Below are 26,581 nucleotides of genomic sequence, written 5' to 3' on the forward strand. Positions count from 1 at the left end.
ATGGTTACATATATGTATAACTTTTGGAGGTAAAGTTTTGTTATTTCCCAGACTCCTTAGGTTTAACATGACAGAATCTTCTACCTATTAAATAAACAGTTAACAAGTAAGTCACTTCCACAGTGGAGGTTAGACTGGAGTGCGATAAACAATTATCTAACTTTCTGTCCAGGCTAAAACCTTTATTTTTGCTGGTTTAAGATATGAGATCTTTCACGACATATGGGGAGAACATGAACGTTAGAACTGATCATCTCTCCCTGTGATTGTGCTTTCCCTATTTTATTATATGTATTTATGTATTCTCTGTTTATAACCCAACGACTGTGTTGTATATGGTGGATATAACTTTTGAAAAGCACTGTAAGTGATATTTCTGATTTGTATTATTTATATGTTTTTTATGAACAGTTGCTATGTATTTGTAGATACTCAGATAATAAATGAAGTTGCATAAGCACCCAGAAAATTAATTTTCCAGATTCAGTTTTTTTTAATGGGTTTTTTTTTTTTTTTTTTTTTTGGCTGCATTGGGTCTTCGTTGCACGGGCTTTCCCTACTTGCGGGGGGAGGCTACTCTTCGTTGTGGTGGGCGAGCTTCTCATTGCAGTGGCTTCTCGTTGCGGAGCTTGGGCTCTAGGCGCGTGGGCTTCAGTAGTTGTGGCATGCGGGCTCTAGAGCACAGGCTCAGTAGTTGTGGGGCACGGGCTTAGTTGCTCTGTGGCATGTGGGATCTTCCCAGACCAGGGCTTGAACCCGTGTCCCCTGCATTGGCAGGCGGATTCTTAACCACTGCACCACCAGGGAAGCCCTTCCAGATTCAGAGTTTAACGCAGGTGTGGATTTATATCTTTGCATTCACCTCTATCTACTGCTCATTTCTGGAGACTTTTTTTTTTTTGCTTATTGTTTGAGAATCCATATTGACAAACTTAAATCTGATGGTTACCAAGGAGATCAAAAAAGAAAACACAGTTTTGGGGACACGCAGTTATATGTACAGCTATATGTAGGAAATGTAGTCTTTCTTAAAAAATAAAAGTATTATCATCCAAACATGAAGGAAAATTATTATGGTGGAAAAAATATTTGCTATTTAAATTTTTGTCAAGTAACATGTAGAAATTTGTCAGAAAACAATATACAATTTAATATAGTGTTAACTAGGCAAACTGATTTTTGTCATTATAAAGAGGAGACAGTTTAGTATGCCTAAAATAGTGGTCTTTTTCTAGGAGAAAAATGTATCCTAGATTCTTGTCCTAGTTTTACATTAACACATTAATATTATTTCATGCCTTATTTTGTAAATGCCTGGAGTGTACATTTTTGTACACTTTACTTAAAACTTAGAAGAGGGTACATCTAACAAAGGTCATGCCAGCCTCTTTGATTAGTTCCTGTTTTGACTTCTGTTCTAGATTAGATAAATGAATTTAAACTCTGCACAGAGCTCAGTGTCAGGTGCTGGTAGGCCCTTGAGCAAGATACCTCTTCCTTTTCTAATAAGGATGGCCCAAAGAGGCTAAGTGTTGAAATTTGTTCAGACTTTACCATGAATGGTGGTATAGAGTTCTAAAACACTTCCAGAGTTTCAGCTCTTTAGATACAGACTCTTCATCAGCTCTTCCCAGTATTAAAAAAGATAAGCTAACAAATTGAATTGCATGTTTATGTATTTGTTTACATGGCTGTCAGTTGTAGCATTAAGGTTTAATGGAGTCACTGTGTAAACTAAACATTAAGAGTGTGGCCTGCATTGAGAATTGCTTGACAGAGTTGTAGCTGTGTCTAACAGTTTTCTGGGATTGGCATGGTGTGTTTACTTAGGCTGGCTAAAAGATAACACCTGGTTTTTTTGTTTTGTTGTTTGACTGTGATATGTAGATATTAATTGTTTTGTTTTGTGCTTTGTTTTTCTATAATTAACGGTACTATTTTAGTTAATCAGAAGCATTCCAGAGACTCTTTCATATTTTCATCTGATTTTTCGTCTGGTATGTTGGTGTTTAGGAAGGCATGTAAATTATTTTTCACATCTCATCGTTGAAATTTTTTTCTGCTGCTTTTGATACTATGACAAATGCTTCCAGAAATTTTGAATTTGCGTAAAGTTGGGTTTTAAATGTATCAGTAGCTGAGCAGTGGAATCTGATATTTACCAGTTTTTTTTTTTTTAACAACACTAAGCTCTCCACGGTTAAATTTGATAGGCTTTAAAATCCATAGACTTTTCTAGTCTTTTCCTGTTTGTTAGTTATTAGTGTGGTACCATTAAAAGACACTTAAAATGGGGCTTCCCTGGTGGCGCAGTGGTTGGGGGTCCGCCTGCCGATGCAGGGGACACGGGTTCGTGCCCCGGTCCGGGAAGATCCCACATGCCGCAGAGCGGCTGGGCCCGTGAGCCATGGCCGCTGAGCCTGCGCGTCCGGAGCCTGTGCTCCGCGGCGGGAGAGGCCACAGCAGTGAGAGGCCTGCGTACCGCAAAAAAAAAAAGACACTTAAAATGTTCACTTTATGTTACCTGGAACCCTCAAACGACTAGTATTATCATTAGTAATAACCAGGGGGAAAGCTGAAAAGTTAACAATTTTATTCTTTATAAAAGATCTGGGACTTTCAAGTTCTTTTTCCTAAAGTTTTTTGTAGCTTGGGAAAGTAGGCCTGACTGTGAGAGGTGCGGACAGTGACCTCTCGTTCCAGCCTTTATCGTACTGCGTTGTTTAAGAGCAGTACATACCCTTGCTGCTTGCCGAAAATGCAGAATTCATTCTTGGACTAATATTCTGCTACCAGATGTATGAGGCTGGCTCTAAAGAAGCTTTTTCTCTTAAATACTGTCAAAAATAGAGAAGCTGAAGATTGGAGAGAAGCCATTTATTTTGAACAGTTTACTTTTTGACAGTTTGTGTTTGTAAAGAAACCTGCTCATAATATTTAGTGAAGAGACCTACATAGTCGCCTGAAGAAACCCCACAGGTTTCTTTTTTGCCTTGAAGAAAGTTTCCATAGAGCTTAACTCTTCCATGGTACTTCTTGACTTTGCTTCTGATTAGTTGATTTATGGACTTTATTTACCAGCATGATTGGAGAATTCTTTTGCTATACTGAAATTGCACTCTGCCTGTGCTCTCCTCTGTTTCCTAGGTAACAAATGCACTGCACAGATTCCATAATGAGGACTGTGGTTGGCTAGTTACAGTGTAAATTCTGTTATTTGGTAAAGCTTAGTCTCAAATTCAAATAAAGGTCAAGAAACCAAAAGTACTGAAAATGCAAATTTTTGCATTTTATTTTGTATGCAGTGTCAACAAAGTGTAATACCCTTTTCTGGAGAAAGGCAAATTATGCAGCAGTATTCATGTTTGTTTTGCAGAGTCTCACACTTAAACCGTTGGAGAGCTTTTTGAGTATTGCATATTGGTAAAACCAGTGTCTCTAGTGACAAAGAAGATGTATTTCAGAAACACTTTATCAGAGCCCGTGAGCCATGGCTGCTGAGCCTGCGTGTCTGGAGCCTGTGCTCCACAACGGGAGAGGCCACAGCAGTGAGAGGCCCGTGTACCGCAAAAAAAAAAAAAAAAAAAAGAAACACTTTATCACACTTAAAGTAATATAGAAAGCAAAGGGATGTGGTCTAGGACATCAGTAATTGGTCCTTTTGTACTGAAAGAAAAGTAGCATCAAAAGATAAATTGTGCAACTTTATGTTAAATATAAATTTAAAAAACTTTAAGAAGACATTAAATCATTTAAGAAACTTTTTAAAACATTGAAAGTCTTACCACAAATGGTGCAGTTTTCTTCCAGCTTTTTTCCCCCTCTGATCTGCCTGAATGTTGACCAGCCTGGCACAAGGGAGCAGGGCTTCAAGTTGGAGAATTGCTTTCCCCTCCACCTTACTTCCTCTTGGGCCTCTGTAGCTCTGGATGCAGGGCAAGAAGTAGTGCAGCTGCTAGTAATGATTACCTGTTTGTTCAAAAACAAAAAACACAAAAATAACTTTCAAAGAATTCCATTAATACCCATTGCAAACATCTTTTCGTTTGATACCTGAAAACTTTTTTTTATTTGTTAATCATCAAGGATTCCATTAGCTGAAATTTTTTTTTTAAATTCTTTTGAGTTCTAGAGAATTATCCAGAGTTGCCTCCATTACTCTCCCTTCCTTGGCTGAATTGTTTTTGGGTTATTTTATTTACCTTTTTAGTTCATTAAAATGTCAGGAATAGGACATACCGCGGTTGGATTTCTCTCTTCTTGATTTTTCTCAAAACTGACACTACTTTAACCTCTTCCGTCCTTTTCTACTTGCCAATATTGTGTCCCTTCACTTTTCCCTTGTCAGTATCTTCCCTGTTTTCCCTTGTAAATACTTAACTGTTTAAAAAATTTTATTGTTGCATATAAGCCATAATCACCACATAGCAAAAGCTCTACTTTTTCTGTTACAAGGCTTCATACTTAGTGGAATATTATCAATATCTGAACTCTTACCCAACTAGGACTACTTTCTCTCTCTAGCCTGTATTCGTTTTTAAGGGCTGCTGAAACAAAGTACGACAGACTGGGTGGCTTCAACAACAAAAATTTATTTATTTTTTACAGTTCTGGAAGCTATAAGATGTTGGCAGGGTTGGATTCTTCTAAGGCCTCTCTCCTTGGCTTGTAGATCATTGTTTTCCTTAGGTATCTTCACATGGTCCTTCCTATGTGCCCCTCTGTGACCTAATCTCCTCTCTTCCTGTAAGGACATCAGTCTATATCCTTAGGATTCACCCAAATGACCTCATTTACCTTAATTACCTCTTTAAAGGCCCAATCTCCAAATACAGTCTCATTCTGAAGTACTGGGGGTTAGGACTTCAGTGTATGAATTTGGAGGGAACACAATTCAGCTGATAATACAGCCTCTTCCTCCACCAATGTCTTTCATACATACATACATACATACATACTTCATTCCATATGTGTAATTTTATAGTGGTTTTCATCTTTTATACCTTTTTTACTCTCTTGGCATTTTTTCACTTGAGTGCAAGGTCCAGTAGACAGCAATATGATCAACTTCGTATGCCATTAAAAATAATTAAAGTGGGGAGTTAAAGGCTTTATTTTGTTTTTATTCACTCTTCATATTATTTTTAAATACTTTATTTTGGATAGTTTAAAGTAGAAAATTCTTAATCATCGGTTTCAAATGCAGGAGAATCTCAGTGTAGCCAAATTTAGTGAAACTGCTGATGCTGTTTTCTTGTGAATTCTAAGGACATGTTTCTTTTGGTGCTCTTTTTCAGATATTGGCCTTGCTACTTGCATGGTAAATTACACGCCATTCTGATCAGTTCACACCTTCCTTGGCTGATGACTCTTGAATCTGATATCCACTCAGGGCCTCTCTGCTGAAATCCAGATGTATACAACAACCAACTGGACACAGTCATTTGATCTGCCACAAACACTTCACATTCAGCATGCCCAAAACTTGATTTATCTTTCTCTTCATATCTGTCTTTTCTTGTGTTCCCTAGCTTAGTGAGTGGTACTATTTCCATACATTTTCCCAGTCCAGAAATTTAGGAGTTATCTGTGATGCCTCTGTTATTCTCAGTCCTGTCTTCCATACATAATCAAGTGCCTAGACCAGTCAATTCCTGCTCCCTAAGATTTCTTAGTTCTGTCTGTTCACCCCATACAAGTCACAAACTACTCTGTCACCTTTGCCCATCATTGGTTTTAGTTCTACAGTTGAATATATTCAGTGTACAACGTAAGTCCTTGTGCTAAGGCTTCTATAATCATCATTTGATAGTCTGAAGCTCAATGAATCCACATAAAGAGCTTGTGTGAGTAATATCTTCTGTCTTTCATATTTAAAACTGTTCATCTGTGGCTTTTAAACTTGAAGGGCATTTTGGCTGAATATAATTACTTAGCCTGCATTTTCTTCCCTCAAATACCTTTTTTTTTCTTTTAATGTTTGCATCTCTCTTTTTTTTAAAAGTAATTTTATTTTATTTATTTATTTATTTATGTCTGCGCTGCATTCGGGATCTTAGTTCCCAGACCAGGGATTGAACCTGCACACCCTGCAGTGGAAGCGCAGAGTCTTAACCACTGGACCACTGGAGAATTCCCCTTTCCTCAAGTATCTTAAATATGTTATTCTGTTTTAAGATTTGACAAAACTTTTCTTTAAAAGGCCAAATAGTAATTATTTTAGGCTTTGTGGGCCATAGGTCACTGTCACAATTATTTAACTGTGCCATGTCAGTGCAAAAGCAGCCGTAGAGAATATATAAATGAACAAGCATGACTGTGTTCCAGTAAAACTTTATTTACAGAACTGGACAGTGGGCTAGATTTGGTACATAAGCCATAGTTTGCTGAGTCCTACTGTACTGTATTCTGATAAAAAGTGTTGTCAGAGTCTAATACCGATATGATTTTCTTTCTTCTTTAAGTGTCTTTATCTTTTTTCCTAGATGCCCAAAGGACATTCCCCCCCCCCACCACACACCTTTTATTTATTTATTTATTTATTTTTTGGGGCTGTGCTGGGTCTTTGTTGTAGCACATGGGCTCTTTGTTGTGGCTTGCGGGGCTTCTCTAGTTGTGGTGCGTGGGCTTACTTGCAGTATGTGGGATGTTATTTCCCTGATCAGGGATTGAACCCAGCCCCCCTGCATAACCACTGGACCACCCACCAGGGAAGTCTCCCTTCATCTTTAAAGGCAAATAATTTTACTAGAATACATCTTAAGTGTTGGCTGTTCTCTGTTAATTTTTCCAGATACACAATGGATGTTTTATTATGTTGGCTCAAATTTTTTAAAAAAATATTTTCATCAGTTATATATTTATTCTTTTCCATTATTTTTATTTTCTTCCTTGAGGTCTTCTGTTACATAATGTTGAATCTTCTTTGCTTATCATTTATATCTATACTTTATTCAAATTCTTTTTATTTTATTTTTTATATTTGCTGTACTTTTTTCTTTTTCTCTTTTAGTCTCTTTAATGTACTTTCCATGGTGTCTATCTATTAAGCCTAGTGTTCCTTCTAGTTTTGTCTTCCTTTTGAATTTTTTTTTTCCTTTTCTATTCCATACTGAACTCTGTCATTTCTCCTTTTAAATGCTCTTGTTATTTAGCCATTGTCATTTTTTTTAGCTTTTCTATTTCTGATGTATGCTTTCTTTCATAGCATCCTATCATTTCCTTAATTTCTTTCAATTCTTATTGAAATATTATATTACAGTTTTCATCTGCTTTGTGGCCATATTTTTGTGATGTTCCTTCATTGACTACTGGTACGTCATTTGGTTCTTTTTAATCTTTTTTCTCACAGTACTTTTCATAGGGTTATGTTGTATTCTTTTCTCTTGTTCATGTATAAGTTAGAAGGATTTACCTGTACTTCAGGAGGTTTCTGTGATGGGGGTGGAAGTGGACCAAGGTAGTTTTCTTAGTTTTAAGGTTTGAAATTTTCTCCTTGGTTTCTTATGTGAAGTATTTAAAAATATGGCCACTCAAAATCAAAGTGAGATACCAATACATACCCACTAGAATGGCTAAATGAAATAAATGAAAAATACCAAGTGAGAATGTAGAGTAATTGGAATTCTCATGCACTGCTATTGGAAGTGTAAATTGGTATAGAAATATAAATGGATACAAGCAATTTGGAAAGTTGTTTGGCAGTATCTACTAAAGCTGCATATGCATATCCTATAACTCAGTAATTCCACTTGAAGATAAATGCTTACCAAATAAATGTACAAGAATGTTCATAGTACTGTTTGTAATAGCCCCAAACTGAAGGGTGCCCAAATGACCATCAGTATAATATGTGGTAGGGTGTTATATTGATGACCCCAAATAAATCACATCTCCTGGTGTCTACACCCGTGTGTTGTCTCTTTCTGCAGTGAGTCTAATTTTGGCTACATAACTTACTTTGGCCAGTGGACATTAGCAAGCATGATCTGTTGAGGGATTAGTGACTAGAAAGGAGAAAAGTGGAGGCTTCTGGAGTGCGGGTAATATTCTGTTTCTTGATCTGGTTGCTGGTTACATAAATGTCTTCTGTTTGTGAAATGGTGAAATATGAGCAGCTTGTTCACTTATTATTTCTGCTCTTTTCTAATTGTATATTATATTTCAACATACAGGAATAAATATGTCCTCTTTATCTAGTCTCTGCTGTGATATTCTCTGAGATTGGCCTCCTTTGGGAATCTTTATCCTTTATCCTTAGTGATGCCTCTTTGTTTGATTTAGATTTTAATCCCAACAGTTTTCTTTTTCTAAATTTTTTTTTTTTTGGCTGCGTTGGGTCTTCATTGCTACGCCAAGGCTTTCTCTAGTTGTGGTGCTCAGGCTTCTCCTTGTGGTGGCTTCTCCTTGTGGAGCGTGGGCTCTAGGTACATGGCTCAGTAGTTGTGGCACACGGGCTTAGTTGCTCTGTGGCATGTGGGATCTTCCTGGACCAGGGATGGAACCCATGTCCCCTGCAGTGGCAGGCAGATTCTTAACCACTGCGCCACCAGGGAAGTCCCCTTTTTAAAAATTTTTATTATTTTAATTTTAAAAATTTTTCTGGCCACGCTGCACAGCTTGTGGGATCTTAGTTCCCCGACCAGGGATCCAGCCCAGGCCCACGGCAGTGAAAGTGCCGAGTCTTAACCACTGGGCCACCAGGGAAGGCCCCCAGCAGTTTTCTTTCTAAGGCCTCTTAGTAGGTCCCCATGGTCTTGTAGTCTTCTCTAGAAGCCTGAGAGACTTTACTCTTCTCTCATCCAGTTTCACTTAAATGGGATCCTTTCTTTTTGAGGGTAATTGTTGGTAATTTCTTGTTCCAGGTTATATAATTATCAGAACTCCTCTTTTTTTCTCTCCTCACCTGCCCAGTTTTTGATCCTGTGTGAGTCCTGTTTATGTGAGTGTTTTAGCTTCTGCCTACTCATCTCAGGTTCATGGGGCTACTTCATCACCTAATTCTGTTGATCTTACCTTCTGTTATCCTAGTTATTTTATCTGCCCCCACCCCTGCCACCCCATGTACTTGTAGATTCACTTGCAATTGTAAGAAATAATAGATTCTTTGCATACTTTGCTGTTTCCCCTGATGGTTAACATTTTATAAAATTATAATATCACAGCTAGGCTGTTGACTGTTATGGGCTGAATTGCATTCCCCCTGATTCATATGTTGAATCCTTGATCCCCCAATGCTTCAGAATGTGGCTGTATTTGGAGCTAGGGCCTTTAACAAGGTGCTTAAGTTAAAACGAGGCTGTTGGGGTGGCCATGATCCATTCTGACAGGTGTCCTTGTAAGAGGAAATTTGGACACAGAAAGAGACACCAGAGATGTGTGTACAGAGGAGAGACCATGTGAGGACACAGTGTGAAGGTGGCTATCTGGAAGCCAAGGAAAGAGGCATCAGAAGAAACCGGATTTGCCAACACCTTCATCTTGGATTTCTAGCCTTCAGAACTGAGAAAATTAATTTCTGTTGTTTAAGTCACCCACTCTGTGGTATTTATTTTGTAACGGTAGCCCTAGCAAATGAATACATTGACATCTGTACAATTGTCCACTTTTATTCAGATTTCCAATTTTACTTTTACTCATATGTGTGTGTATTAGGTTCAGTACAGTTTTATCACCTGTGTATGTACTTGTTTCTACCAGCCCCTCTATTCTCCCACCCTGCCACCCCTTCCCTAACCCCTGACAACCATTACAAGGTCTTCCATTTCTGGAACTTTGTCATTTAAAAATATAAATGGAATCATACAGTATGTAACCTTTTGGGATTGGCTTTTTTCACTAAGCATAATTCCCTGGAGATACATCCAGGTTGTTGCATGTATCAATAGTTTGTTCCTTTTTATTCCTGTGTAGTAGTCCATGGATTTATCATAGTTTATTTAAGCATTCATCTGCTGAAGGACATCTAGGTTGATTCCATTTCTTGGCCTTTACAAATAAAGATGTTATGAACATAACTTTTAATTTTTTCTGGGAAACATACCCAGGAATGTAATTGCTATATCATATGGTAATTACACATTTAATTTTTTAAGTAACTGCCAGACTTTTCCAGAGTGACTGTGCCATTTTATATTCCCACCAGCAATATATAAGTGATCTAGTTTCTCCACATCCTTGTTAGCATTTGATGTTTTCACTGTTTCTTATTTTAGCCATTCTGATGTGTGTTTAGTAATATTGTGGTTTTGGCTAATGACTAGTGTTATACATCTTTTCATGTGTTTATTTGCCATCTGTATATCCTCTTCTATGAAATGTCTGTTTATGTCTTTTGTCCATTTTCTAATTGAATTTTTTTGTTGGCTTGTTTTACTGTTTTCACAGTTCTTTATCTATTCTAGGTGCTAGTCGTTTGTCAGATATTTGGTTTGCAGATGCTTTCTTCTAGTTTATAGATGTCTTTTAATCCTCTTCACATGCGCTTTCGCAGAGCAAAAATTTTTAATTTTACCAATTTTTCCTATTATGGATCTTGCTTTTGGTTTCAAGTCTAGGAACTCTTTGCCTAGCCCCAGATCCCAGAGATTTTCTTGTAGTTTTATACCAGTTTTTGTTTTGTTTTGTTTAGTTTATTGTTTTACAATTAAGTCTCTGATCCAATTTGTGTTAGCTTTTATTTAAGGTGTGAGGTTTAGGTTGAGGTTCATTTTTGCCTGTGGATGTCCAGTTACTCCAGTGCCATTTGTTGAAAAGGCTATCCTTCCTCCATTGAATTTCTTTTGCACCTTTGTAAAAAGTTAGTTGAGCATATGTGTGAGTCTATTTCTTGGTCGGCTCCATCTGTTTTTATGAATAGATATGAGGAGAGTTCAGAACTAAGCTTCCGATTCTATCCTGCTTGCTTAGAAGTCCTTATTTATTCCTAGAATGATTTTTTGTTATTATGTTGGAAACTATTTTTTTCCTATTGATCAAGGGGGACAGATATCTGTGTAGGTTAAAAAAAAAAATTAAGGTATGCAGTAATTTGATTAATAGCTTTTGTAGTTTATCTGCTTTATAATATAGTGATAAGCCCATGTATATTTGTTGCAGAGAGTTTAATTCTTTTCTGAATTACTCAGGTTGTTAACATTCATGACAATTATGATTCATTAATATTCTTCATTTATCTGGCATCTTGAGAAAACAAGAAACTCTACATTAATGAATTTCTCTATAACTAAAGTTTAACTCCTGGACGAAACTTAAGATTTTAATCATTTTTAGTGAAAATATATCCCAAATGTAGTTTAAGTAAAGGTAGCATTTCAGTTGCTTTTGGAAATTTGCCAAAGGAATCCTTTTCTGGCATCTGGGTGAATCCAAGCAGATATAGAAACATTTTCAAGATTTTTTTCACTCCCCCCCAAAATTCTCTTAACTTTTCTTTAAAGAAGTTTAAAAAACTTTTTTTTAGTTTTGCAATTTTAGGCTGGTTTTGTACAACTAATGCAAGGAAGGGTTCATCTACCTGACTAACATATTCATCAAATTCACTGATTTACCCAAATCCTGTTTAAAACAGCCTTTGACCAAACCACTAGACTAACAGAGAACCTCAGACCCCAGGGAATATCAATTGGAGTGAGGCCTCCTGAAGGTCCTCATCTCAGCACCAAGACCCAGCTCTATCCAATGGCCTGCAAACTCCAGTGCTGGATGTCTCAGGCCAAACAAGCAGTAAGACAGGAATACAGCACCACCCATCAAAAAAAGAAACAACAAAAAAATATGTTACAGACGCAGGAGCAATGTAAAAATGCACCAGACCAAACAAAAGAAGAGGAAATTGGCAGTCTACCTGAAAAAGAATTCAGAATAATGGGAGTAAAGATGATCCCAAATCTTGGAAATACAATGGAGAAAATACAAGAAACATTTAACAAGGACCGAGAAGAACTAAAGAGCAAACAAACAATGAGGAACAACACAATAAATGAAGTTAAAAATTCTCTAGAAGGAATCAATAGAATAACTGAGGCAGAACAACAGGTAAGTGAACTGAAAGATAAAATAGTGGAAATACTACCTCAGAGCAGAATAAAAAAGAATGAAAAGAATTGAGGATAGTCTCAGAGACCTCTGGGACAACATTAAATGCACCAACGTTCGAATTATAGGGATCCCAGAAGAAGAAGAGAAAAAGAAAGGGTATGGGAAAATATTTGAAGAGATTATAGTTGAAAACTTCCCTAACACGGGAAAGGAAATAGTCAAGTCCAGGAAGCACAGAGAGTCCCATACAGGATAAACCCAAGGATAAAAACGCCAAGATGCATACTAATCAAACTATCAAAAATTAAATACAAAGAAAAAATATTAAAAGCAGCAAAGTAAAAGCAACAAATAACATACAAAGGAATCCCCATAAGGTTAACAGCTGATCTTTCAGCAGAAACTCTGCAAGCCAGAAGGGAGTGGCAGGATATTTAAAGTGATAAAGGGAAAATCACATTTAAAGTGATGAAGGGAAAATCCTACAACCAAGATTACTCTACCCAGCAAGGATCTCATTCAGATTCAACAGAAAAATTAAAACCTTTACAGACAAGCAGAAGTTAAGAGAATTCAGCACCACCAAACCATTTACAACAAATGCTAAAGGAACTTCTCTAGGCAGGAAACACAAGAGAAGGAAAAGACCTACGATAACAAACCCAAAACAATTAAGAAAATGTTGGTAGGAACATACATATCGATAATTACCTTAAATGTAAATGGATTAAATGCTGCAACCAAAAGACACAGACTGGGTAAATGGATACAAAACAAGACCTGTATATATGCTGTCTACAAGACACCCACTTCAGACCTAGGGACACATACAGACTGAAAGTGAGGGGATGGAAAAAGGTATTCCATGAAAAGGGAAATCAAAAGAAAGCTGGAGTAGCAATTCTCATATGAGACAAAACAGACTTTAAAATAAAGACTATTACAAGAGACAGAGAAGGACACTACCTAATGATCAAGGGATCAATCCAAGAAGAAGATATAACAATGGTAAATATTTATGCACCCAACATAGGAGCACCTCAATACATAAAGCAAATGCTAACAGCCATAAAGGGGGAAATTGACAGTAACACAATAATAGTATGGGATTTTAACACCCCACTTTCACCAATGGACAGGTCAGCCAAAATGAAAGTAAATAAGGAAACACAAGCTTTAAATAACACATTGAACAAGGTGGACTTAATATTTATAGGACATTCCATCCAAAAACAAGAGAATACACTTTCTTCTCAAGTGCTCATGGAACATTCTCCAGGATACATCATATCTTTGGTCACAAATCAAGCCTCAGTAAATTTAAGAAAATTGAAATCGTATCAAGTATCTTTTCCGACCACACCACTATGAGACTAGATAACAATTACAGGAAAAAAACTGTAAAAATTACAAACACATGGAGGCTAAATACTATGTTACTCACTAACGAAGAGATCACTGAAGAAATCAAAGAGGAAATCAAAAAATACCTAGAAACAAATGACAGACACGATGACCCAAAACCAATGGGAGGCAGCCAAAGCAGTTCTAAGAGAGAAGTTTACAGCAATACAATCCTGCCTCAGGAAACAAGAAACATCTCAAATAAACAACCTAACCTTACACTTAGGTGTAAGCAATTAGAGAAAGAAGAACAAAAAACCCCCACAGTTAGCAGACGGAGGGAAATCATAAAGATCAGATCAGAAATAAATGAAAAAGGAATGAAGGAAACAATAGCAAAGATCAGTAAAACTAAAAGCTGGTTCTTTGAGAAGATAAACAAAATTGATAAACCATTAGCCAGACTCATCAAGAAAAAATGGGAGAAGACTCAAATCAACAGAATTAGAAATGAAAATAGAAGTAACAACAGACACTGCAGAAATGCAAAGGATCATGAGAGATTACTACAAGCAACTATATGCCAATTAAATGGACAACCTGGAAGAAATGAAAAAATTCTTAGAAAATATAGCACAACCTTCTGAGACTGAACCTGGAAGAAATAGAAAATATGAACAGACCAATCACAAGCACTGAAATTGAAACTGTGATTAAAAATTTTCCAGCAAACAAAAGCCCTGGACCAGATGGCTTCACAGGTAAATTCTATCAAACATTTAGAGAAGAGCTAACACCTATCCTTCTCAAACTCTTCCAAAATATAGCAGAGGGAGGAACACTCCCAAACTCATTCTATGAGGCCATCATCACCCTGATCCCAAAACCAGACAAAGATGTCACAAAAAAAGAAAACTACAGGCCAGCATCACTGATGAGCGTAGATGCAAAAATCCTCAGTAAAATACTAGCAAACAGAATCCAAAAGCACATTAAAAGGATCATACAGCATGATCAAGTGGGGTTTATCCCAGGAATGCAAATATACGCAAATAAATCAATGTGATACATATTAACAAACCGTGATGTGATACATATTAACAAATACCATATTAACAAATTGAAGGATAAAAACCATGTGATAATCTCAATAGATGCAGAAAAAGCTTTTGACAAAAAAAACCTATTTATGATAAAAACTCTCCAGAAACTAGGCATAGAGGGAACCTACCTCAACATAATAAAGGCCATATATGACAAACCCACAGTCAGCATTGTTCTCAGTGGTGAAAAACTGAAACCATTTCCTCTAAAATCAGGAACAAGACAAGGTTTCCCACTCGCACCACTGTAATTCAACATAGTTTTGGAAGGTTTAGCTATGGCAATCAGAGAAGAAAAAAATAAAAGGAATCCAAATCGGAAAAGAAGAAGTAAAGCTGTCACTCTTTGCAGATGACATGATACTCTACAAAGAGAATCCTAAAGATGCTACCAGAAAACTACTAGAGCTAATCAATGAATTTGGTAAAGTAGCAGGATACAAAATTAATGCACAGAAATCTCTTGCATTCCTATACACTAATGAGGAAAAATCTGAAAGAGAAATTTAGGAAACACTCCCATTTATCACTGCAGCAAAAAGAATAAAATACCTAGGGATTAAACCTACCTAAGGAGACAAAAGACCTGTATGCAGAAAACTAAGACACTGATGCAAGAAATTAAAGATGATACAAACAGATGGAGAGATATACCATGTTCTCAGATTGGAAGAATCAACACTGTGAAAATGACTATACTACCCAAAGCAATCTACAGAGTCAGTGCAATCCCTATCAAACTACCAATGGCATTTTTCACAGAACTAGAACAAAAAATTTTACAATTTGTATGGAAACAAAAAGAACCCTGAATAGCCAAAGCAATCTTGAGAAAGAAAAATGGAGCTGGAGGAATCAGGCTCCCGGACTTCAGACTATACTACAAAGCTACAGTAATCAAGACAGTATGGTACTGGCACAAAAACAGAAATATAGATCAATGGAACAGGATAGAAAGCCCAGAGATAAACCCACGCACATATGGTTACCTTATTTTTGATAAAGGAGGCAAGAATATACAGTGGAGAAAAGACAGCCTCTTCAATAAGTGGTTCTGGGAAAACTGTACAGCTACATGTGAAAGAATGAAATTAGAACACTTCCTAACACCATACACAAAAATAAACTCAAAATGGACTAAAGACCTAAATGTAAGGCCAGACACTCTATGACATAAATTACAGCAAGATCCTTTTTGACCCATCTCCTAGAGAAATGGAGATAAAAATAAACAAATGGGACCTAATGAAACTTCAAAGCTTTTGCACAGCAAAGGAAACCATAAACAAGACGAAAAGACAACCCTCAGAATGGGGGAAAATATTTGCAAACGAAGCAACTGACAAAGGATTAGTCTCCAAAATAAACAAGCAGCTCATGCAGCTCAATATCAAAAAAACTAACAACTCAATCCAAAAATGGGCAGAAGACCTAAGTAGACATTTCTCCAAAGAAGATATATAGATTGCCAACAAACACATGAACGGATGCTCAGCATCACTAATCATTAGAGAAATGCAAATCAAAACTACAATGAGGTATCACCTCACACCGGTCAGAATGCCATCATCAAAAAATCTACGAACAATAAATGCTGGAGAAGGTGTGGAGAAAAGGGAACCCTCTTGCACTGTTGGTGGGAATGTAAATTGATACAGCCACTATGGAGAGCAGTTTGGAGATTCCTTAAATAACTACAAATAGAACTACCATATGACCCAGCAATCCCACTACTGGGAATATACCCTGAGAAAAGCATAAATCAAAAAGAGTCATGTACCACCGTGTTCATTGCAGTACTCTTTACAATAGCCAGGACATGGAAGCAACCTGTGTCCATTGACAGGTGAATGGATAAAGAAGATGTGGCACATATATACAATGGAATATTACTCAGCCATAAAAAGAAACAAAATTGAGTTATTTTGTAGTGAGGTGAATGGACCTAGAATCTGTCATGCAGAGTGAAACCAAGAAGAGAAAAACAAATATAGTAACACAAATATATGGAATCTAAAAAAAAAAGGTTCTGATGAGCCTAGGGGCAGGACAGGAATAATGACACAGACATAGAGAATGGACTTGAGGACACAGGGAGGGGGAAGGGTAAGTTAGGCGAAATGAGTAGCATTGACATATATACACTACCAACTGTAAAATAGATAGCTAGTAGGAAGCAGCTGTAAAGCACAGGGAGGTCAGCTCGGTACTTTGTGACTGCCTAGAGGGGTCAGATAGGGAGAGTGGGAGGGAGACACATTTCCATCATCACAGAAAGTTCTGGACAACACCACACTACATCTTTATGATGGAAAGCTTCTCACTTTTCCATAGCATCATAAAAGAGCTCTCTGTGGATGAATGGTAATGATGGTAGCACAACAGTGTGAATGTACTTAATGCCAATGAACTGCACACTTAAAGAGAGTTAAGATGGTAAATTTTATGTTATTTATTTTACCCCCACTGCAAAAGAGCAGTTCTCTCAGTTACACTCTCTCCTAATATTCCAAGGTGTGGCACAAATTGCAGCTGGTTACTAAATTGGACCTCCTTCAAGTGTGGGCTCACCAGAACTAAGAATTTATTTACTTATTTATTTTAATTAAATATTTATTTATTTAGTTTTGGCTGCATCAGGTCTTCGTTGTGGCACACAGGATCTTTCGTTGTGGCACGAGTGCTCTTCGTTTCGGCATGCAGGTTTCTCTCTAGTTGTGGCGCACAGGGTTCAGAGTGCATGGGCTCAGTAGTTGCGGTGCATGGGCTCTCTAATTGTGGCGCACAGGCTCCAGCGTGCATGGGCTCTGTAGTTGCAGCACGCAGGCTCTTTAGTTGTAGTGTGCAGGCTTAGTTGCCCCATGGCATGTGGGATCTTAGTTCCCCAACCAGGGATCGAACCTGCATCCCCTGAATTGCAAGGGAGATTCTCAACCACTGGACCACCAGTGAAGTCCCAAAGCCAAAAATTTATAAGTGGTTTTAAGCATATGAAAAAAACCCAATGCCTGCTGTCCATTTCTACTGCCCATGCTTTGGCTTTGAGTTTTTACATATTCTTGGTTGGATCCATCCACCTTTTATTTCAAAAGCATTGTTATTAGACCCTTCTCAAATCTCCCCGCACCACACAGTCCTCTCCTTCAGAGATATGTTAATCCCTCAGCACTAATATCAGAGCCACCATTACATCTTGTTGACTCTGTATACATGGGAATAGGGATGGGCAACGATCGATCAATACTGAAAAAGCTGAAATCAACAGAGGAAATAAGATGGGGTAGAGGGACACACCAAAAAAAAAATCCCATTCTTAGAAATTAAAATTAGAAGTGGTAAATCAGTTTGCTAGAAAGAACAAGAGCAGCAAAAACCTTGTGTGTGTCTGTGTGCTTGGGTGTGTGTGCATGTGTGTGTTGGCAGGGGATGAGGGATCGACAAAGGCCCCAAAGTAACAATAACTCAAAATCTCTGTAATGCAGTCTGCAGTTGTGCTTAATCAACTACAAACCTCAGTGCTCCCTCAGTTATGAAATCTTACTCCAAAGTCCTGCTTTAAACCTATCAGGGGGGTTGCATATAGTCTATAGTCCCCACTTGGGGCAATTTGATATATACAGTGACTTCTAGGAACACAACTCCCCACATAAACAATGCCTACCCACCCATAGGTCCAAGAATAAAACCAGAACCATCTGAATCAGAGCTAACTTTATCACTATAATTTCATCTTGGGTTTCAATTTAGAATTTTCTTTTATATACAGTGAAATGCTAACAACTTTGTCAACAATGTTTAGGTCATATACACTGAGTTTTCTGTGGTTCTGCTAAAATACCCACACTTTTTCCCAGTGCTGTGGGTCAGCAGTCTATAAACATGGAACAACCTGCCTTTGAAAGAAGCCACCTCTGCTGAAACGGCATCATGTGTGCGATGTGGGCCTGAGTGTAACCATCTGGCAACCCACCCAGAGTCACTGTTGGATGGATGCTGAACCTACCAGCTCTCATTCCATCCTCAAATCTTAAACCTAAGAGCTACTTGCAGATTTCCAGTCAGGGCAAAGTTCCTGTTAAATGTCTGTTAAGACAAAGTGGGATGAACTTAGAGGCTTTTTTTTTTTTTTTCTAAAGGAGAATTCAAGAAAAGAATTCAAGATACACATCACCCCATAGGTCTTCTCTTACGTGCTGTACACAGTGAGTCAATACACCATGCACAAGCTCTGGCATCAGACAGACAAATTTCATATCTTGGCTCCAGCAACTACTAGCTGTATAACCTTTAAGAATTCACTTAACCTCTGAGACTCAATTTTCACATTTTATAAGATGGAAATAACAGTAACAGTACCTTAGTTCTGTGGTTGTAGTAAGATGACATATGTAAAAGACTGACAACATATCCAACTAAAAAGGCTTTTAGAAACTTCTCTGCACAACTGCCACTGTCCAGTCCAACCAACCGCCTCTTCAGTTTTGCTGTATATTCAGCACTCAACTCAGCTCACATAGTCTGTCCTCAGTTAATTGGTAGCTATTATTAACTACAGTCCTCATCCAAACCAGCTCTATCCCCTGACCTCACCTCTGCTAGTTTGCAGATTCACTGACCCCATCTACTCACTAATTATGGCATCTCAGAGGACACTCTACAGCCAGCCAATGCCCCCTTCTTCTCTCCAAGTGGCACCCTGACCCCTCCCTCACCCCGCATAGCTGATTCATCAGTGCCTGCTAATACTGGGCCAGTTCTATGCAAGTCTAGACTAATGACCTGTGCTAAAATGACATTAGAGCATGTGTTCATACACATACGTTCCAGAAAGATTTGTTCAAGGGCTCACTTTTAATCATTTTTAGAAAAATATCTAAGAAATTCTAAACTACCTTCCTTAGGACTTTCAAAAGTGTAAAACAAGGTGAGGAAATTCCAGGCCAGAGACCAGAACTAACATATGGCTTAAATTTCATATAATCCAGGCCACAGCTTCTAAAACCACATGGTTGGTGCTTTAAAATCAACATATCCAATTATGAATGTATCTGAAAGGTCTCTTGGCATCCTTCCAGAACCATCCTCCACCCTTAGCATCTGATTCTGACATCACTTCTCAAATTAGGTGTCATGAGTAATAAAAAGAAATCAGTTTCTTTTTTTTTAAATAGATCTTTATTGGAGTATAATTGCTTCACAATACTGTGTAGTTTCTGTTGCACAACAAAGTGAACCAGCCAAATGCATACACATGTACCCATATTTCCTCCCTCTTGAGCCTCCCTCCCATCCTCCCTATCCCACCTCTCTAGGTCATCACAAAGCACCGAGCTGATCTCCCTGTGCTATGCTGCTGCTTCCCACCAGCCAACTATTTTACATTCGGTAGTGTATATATGTCGATGCTACTCTCACTTCGCCCCAGCTTTGCCTTCCCACCCCATGTCCTCAAGTCCATTCTCTATATCTATGTCTTTATTCCTGCCCTGCAACTAGGTTCATCAGTACCTTTTTTTTTTTTTAAGTTTCCATATATATGCGTTAGCATACAGTATTTGTTTTTCTCTTTCTGACTTACTTCACTCTGTATGACAGACTCTAGGTCCATCCACCTCACTACAAATAACTCAGTTTTGAAGAAATCAGTTTCTAATTGGTGGTTTTGATGATGGTGGCTATGATGGTAGGTGGCTTTGCTGTAGGTAGGAAAGATATTGCCCAGTTGTCTTTACACAGCCCTGTATCTTGCTAATTCAGGCCACCCACACTTGTCAGCTTGAAGGTACTCCCACCATCCACTTGACTCTAAAAGAAGTCTGGGGCGTTTGCAATCCTGCTCCTGTGGTGATGCCAGTTCACCCAGAACATTGGCGCCGGGAGGCCAGTCCTGAGGTCAGGTGGTAGTACCTCCATTTTACAGATGCAGAAATGTGGCCAGAGTTGCACATGCCACCAGACTAGATCCGTCGATCAAAACAGAGACCTAGCTCAGCGAATCCTGCAAGAGAAAGTGGATGTTTTCTACAATGGTGAAAACAGTCCTGTTTACAAAGAAAAACGAGAGGCAGAGAAGAGAAAGCAAGTAAGGAAAAAAAGAGCAAATGAAACCCTAGAGAAAAAGAAAGTCCTGAAAGAACAATGGGAATCAAGTAAAAATGTGCCCGGAGAAAGAACTGCAGATTCTGACCGAAAGAACCTGCTGGATGCCTCCAGGGATGGCAGCTGTGAGCTCCACCACCAACGCAGCTGTGATGGGCTCCAAAGACAGCAAAGTTTCTAAACAGCAGACAAACTGTAGTGAATAGCGATGCACACTTTGAGAGTAAAACTATAAAGAAAACAAAGTCCAGGCCATGTTGATTCACATTTCCATTCTGCCCACTGTGACCAAGAGACAGATGCTGAATATTAGGTCCACATAATGAGACGGAGTCCTTGCACCAGTGCCATGGGCAGCTGTACCAAAGACCCACTAGAGGCTGAGCCAAGTCCTTCTGAATTAGTATATTCATCTTGCCCAGCTGTAGACTCAGGGCTGGGTAAGGGGGGTAAGCTTTATGCCATACCCAAGGATCAAGCCACAGAAAAGCAGATATAGCAAGTGGAAATAAGGAAGCTGATCCCAGTGGGTTCAACAAGGGTCAGGGTCTATGTCAAAGCAAGCAATGAGAATGACTGCACATTTCAAGTCAGTCACATCTGTGGTATGGAACCAAGGAGGAGGTTATTTCCAGAATAGAACTTGTTGGACCCAGAATCATTCGTGGTCCTTTCAAAGGCACCAGGAGCTGAGATAGGTGTATGAAGAACAGGGACTGGATAGATAATCAAATGTGATTCAGGTGAAAGGAAAGCAGGCTTTAAAAACTACTACTTTAAATAGTAATGTGTAAACTCTTTAGAAATACAAGACCCTAAGAGTACCACACATTAAAGCCCAAGAAGAACAGGCAAAGCAATGGACCCAGGAAGATGTTTGCCTTATATGCTTTTATTAGAAAAAATGTTTAAAGATTGAAGAATAAAGTAATTAAATATTCAACTAACAAGCTTAAATATGATTTAAAAAACAACAACAACAGAAGAAAGGGACTGTAAGGTAAAGGAGAAATTAATACAATCAAAAACAAAACAAATGGACTTCCCTGGTGGTACAGTGGTTAAGAATCCACCTGCCAATGCAGGGGACACGAGTTTGAGCCCTGGTCTGGGAAGATCCCACATGCCGAGGAGCACCTAAGCCCATGCACCACAGCTACTGAGCCTGCACCCTAGAGCCCGCGAGCCACAACTGCTGAGCCCATGTGCCACAACTACTGAAGCCTGTGTGCCTGGAGCCCATGCTCCACAACAAGAGAAGCCACCACAATGAGAAACCCGCGCACCGCAATGAACAGCCCCCGCTTGCTGCAACTAGAGAAAGCCCATGCGCAGCAACAAAGACCCAACGCAGCCAAAAAATAAATAAATAAATACATGTATAAAAACAAAAAAAATAAAGGAGGAGATGGCAATCTCATCACAAGCAAGTCACATCATAAGGGGGAAGAAAAATCAAATATAAACATCATTTATTAAGCACCTCCTAGCTCCAAGTACTGTATGCCGGGTGCTAGGGACAGTATTGAAAAGGACCGACATATGCTGGCTAGATCCAAACCACAGATGGTCTAGAAAGGTTTATGAGAAGGAAAACTCAGGATATTAGTATTTCTAGCTTCCATTTTTAATCTTTATAGTTTGACTTTGTTCTTACTGGAAAGTAAAAATTAACATTTATTTGTATCACTAATATAAATTTTGATGATCTGGATTTTTCCCTCTTTTAGAATACTTACAGTGAATAGTTACAGTGAAAAAAATCCATGTATTTCTCACAGTTTCAAACCTTGTTTATTTCTCTGTTCCTTTAGTTTTCTTTTTTATCAGTGCTTCCTCTGCCACTCTCTTATCTGTAGTTTAAGCTTATGGGTATTAATTTACAAAGGATGCCCACACCTCTTAACTGTAAAAAAGTTAACGTAGGACCAATATACCCACTTACTTGGAGTATAGAGTATCATGTAAATGGTCGTGAAAGCATCAGGTATATGCTGTTGCTTTATCAGACATACTAAATAATGCACAACTACTGCAAAATATCAATTTCATTCTGTCTTTAGTTACTTGAGATTATGCCACATGCATTATCTTATCTACAACTGAAGGTAGTACTTATACTCAAAGCCATTGCTAAAGACTGAATTAAATTTCCTTGGAAGTAGTATACATGTAGCTTATCTACCTCTGTCTTTTATATTTTCCATCTTAAGTGTCTTCAAAATGTAAAAGCAATTTAATTTGCTGCTTCCTTTCTATTAGCCAGTTTAATCGATCAAGCCAAGTGTAAAATGGCAAAAAACTGTTTTCACTTTGCCATTTTCCCAAACACATGAAACTTAAGAACTCCTTGATCTTAATTAAGATGACATATCACCAAGGGGACTGAATCACCTCTCTTCTATTACACTGGTCCACTTCCCACAATATTGTGTAATTGGGAACAAGAGACAAGGTGATGCATTTATATCAGCACTTACTGAAATACTAATTAAACGCTTTAATAATCCAACAATTACATGAATGTAGTCCAGTGCAACCAAATTATTCCCATGTGGTTACTGTTTTATCAGAAACAAGTTAGTATAAAAATGCTTTTGAACTCCAAAAGGTATACTCCATTTCTCATTACCATGACTTATAGCAGTAATATGTATCTGCTGGAAATGCCTGAAAGAACTGTAGGATTTGGAATTTATTTTCATGGTCACCACACCTATTTTGCTTCTCTTACACAATATTTATTCTTTCAATAATAATCACTGAGCATCTATGTACCAGGCATGAAAGAAGGCAACATAATGTATAGAAATGTTCAGAAGAGACACAAGGATAATTCAAAAACACAACAAATTCCTAAAGGCCATCTGTATTTGTCTTTGATTAGGCTTTTGTTATTGTCAAATTATATTTAAATACCAGAACATGTTATGTCTTGCTGTGTCCAGCGCGTAAAAACTAGATCATTACTTGCCATTTGTGACAACAGGGATGGTTCTAGAGGGTATCATGCTTAGTGAAATAAGTCAGACAGAAAGACAAATACCATATGATCTTACTTATATGTGGAGTCTAAAAAACAACAGAAATAAACAAAACAAAGTGAAAACAGACTCACAGATACAGAGAACAAACTGGTGGTTGCCAGAGCAGAAGAGGCTAAAGGATTGGGCAAAATAGGTGAATGAGGATTAAGAGGTACAAACTTCCAGTTATAAAATAAATAAGCCAAGGGGATGTAATATACAGCGTAAGGAATATGGTCAGTAATAGTGTAATAACTTTGTATGGGAACAGATGATTACTAAACTTATTGTGGTGACCATTCATAATGTATGTAGATATCTAATCAGTATGTAGTACACCTGCAACTAACATAATATTATACATCAACTTATGTTTCAATAAAAAAAAAAAACTAGATCATGGTACTTTCAAATGGATCCTGAACAGTTTGCGATGCTATGAGCATAAGTTCAGACATCATAAACACCTAATTTGTGTTAAATCTTACGTTAGTATAATAATAGTATAGATTAGTAAAAACCACCTGACGTTTTATAGATCAATCAATAGAGAAATAATGAATTAAAAACAGCAAAGAATTACATTTCTTCTGCTTTCTTTGGCTGTCATTTATTCTAATTCTGTTTATTCTATTTGTATTTATTTTATAGTTTTAGCTCTTACATATTGTTGTCGATCCGTTTTGAGTTGATTTTCATATTTTTTGGCAGCTACTATGTAAAATAGTATGGAGGTTCCTCAAAAAACTGAAAATAAAGTTGCCATATGATCCAGCAGTCCCACTCCTGGGCATATATTCAGACAAAAAAAAAGGTACATGCACCCCTATGTTCACAGCAGTACTATTTACAATAGCCAAGAAATGGAAACAACCTAAATGTCCATAGACAGATGAATGGATAAAGAAGATGTGGTATATATATACAATAGAATATTAGCCATAAAAAAATAAAATAATGCCATTTGCAGCAAATGGATGGACCTAGAGATAATCATACTAAGTGACGTAAGCCAGACAGAGAAAGACAAATACCATATGATATCACTTATATGTGGAACCTAAAATATGACACAAATGAACATATCTACAAAACAGAAACAGACTCACAGACAGAGAGAACAGACTTGTGATTGCCAGGGGGGAGAGGGGGTGAGGAGGGAAGGATTGGGAATTTGGGATTATCAGACGAAAACTATTATATATAGGATGGATAAACAAGAGGTCCTACTATATAGCACAGGAAACTATATTCAATATCCTGTGATAAACTGTAATGGAAAATAATGGGAAAAAGAATATATATATATATATATATATATGTATGTATAACTGAATCACTTTGCTGTACAGCAGAAATTAACACAACATTGTAAATCAACTATACTTCAATAAGATTAAAAACATTTTTTTTTAATTTCATATATATGGTATGAGGTAGGAGTCCAATTTCATTCTTTTTGTATAGAAATCCAGTTGTCCCCAGCACCATATGTTGAAGAGGTATATAGTAAGCTGAGGCAATCATGGAGTTCCCTTTGTTTATATCTCATCTCTCAGAAATCACTGTACTTCATTGCCTCATATCCAATGTCTTAAAAATCACTGTTTACTATATTTTGTCTGGTTTCTTAATTGTTTCAGTTGATATGATGGTTAATTTTAGTGTCAACTTGACTGGGCCACAGGGTGCCCAGACATTTGATCAAAATTTTTCTGGCTGTGTCTGTGAGGGTGTTTCTGAATGAGATTACATTTGAATCAGTAGACTGAGTAAAGCAGATTGCCCTCCCTAATGTGGGTGGGCCTCATCCAATTAAACTAAGACCTAAAAAAGCTGAGTAAGAAGGAAACCTCCTGCCAGACAGCTGAGCTGAGTCATCAGTCTTTTCCTGCCTTCTGACATTGGTTCTTCGTGGGTCCCAGGCCTTCAGATTCAAACTGGAACTACATCATAGGCTCTCCTTGGTCTCCAAATTGCTATTTGGAGAACTTGGGAGTACTCAGCCTCCATAACTATGTGACCCAATTCTTATAATAAGTACACACATGCGCACACACACGCCGCATTGGTTCTGTTTCTCTGGAGAACCTGAATAATACAAGGGAGTTGATAAATCTGCTCCTAGTTACTTCATCTTGGCAAGTCTAATGTATTTTTAAGACAATACTTTATGGCAGGACAAGCAATTACAAGAATAGTCATGAATAATTTTTTCTTACTTTTCTGCGAGATTCATACTTTTGCCATAGCCATGAGTCATGGTTCTTTGTGAAACTGAGCAGGACCCTGAGGTGCCCTCTGGGATACAAAAGTCTTTCTGTGTCCCCAGTTTCTTACTTGCAGGATGAAGTCCTCATTCCCCTAGACCTTCCTGAATACCAAAGAGCAGATTCAAACAGTTGCTAATCAGGAAAGTAAGGGAATGCAGAAACAAAGGAGGAGCGATCAAAAAAAAGGTAATGCAGCTACTAAAGCAGGATGCTGGTTCCTCCTCAAGGGGAGTTCTTCCGCAGGAACTAAGGCCCCCATCCAGGTGGAGAATGGTAACTTCAGGCTGAGCACAAGATTCCTGGAACACTGCCCTGTTACCTCACCACTAACCAATCAGAAGAAAGTCACACACCCTGCAGCCCTCACCCCAAATCTTGCCTATAAAAACTTTTCCCGAAAATCATCAGGGAGTTCGGGTTTTCTGAGCATGAGCCACCTGTTCTCCTTGCTTGGCCCTGCAATAAATGTTTCTGTGCTCCAAACTCCAATGGTTCCTTTTGTTTGGCCTCGTTGTGCGTTGGGCACATGAACTCATGTTTGGTAACAAGATGATAGTTATGGAGACCCTTGACTGAAGGGTCTTATCACAGAATTTGGCATCAGTCAAATCTGTGTGAGAATTCCTTTCACTGACCTATTCTTTGATTCACTGGGACCTAAACTCAGTTGATCCTACCATGTTTTCACTGTCCCAGT

General features: G+C 38.0%; 1 protein-coding gene across 2 annotated transcripts in view; it reads left to right on the top strand.

The window, feature by feature from the left end:
• KIAA1958 (KIAA1958 ortholog) overlaps positions 1-26,581 on the top strand; it is a 178,964-nt gene that overhangs the window by 972 nt on the left and 151,411 nt on the right. The window lies entirely within an intron of this gene.

This window comes from Orcinus orca, chromosome 6 (assembly GCF_937001465.1).
Source record: "Orcinus orca chromosome 6, mOrcOrc1.1, whole genome shotgun sequence".
NCBI lineage: Eukaryota > Metazoa > Chordata > Mammalia > Artiodactyla > Delphinidae > Orcinus > Orcinus orca.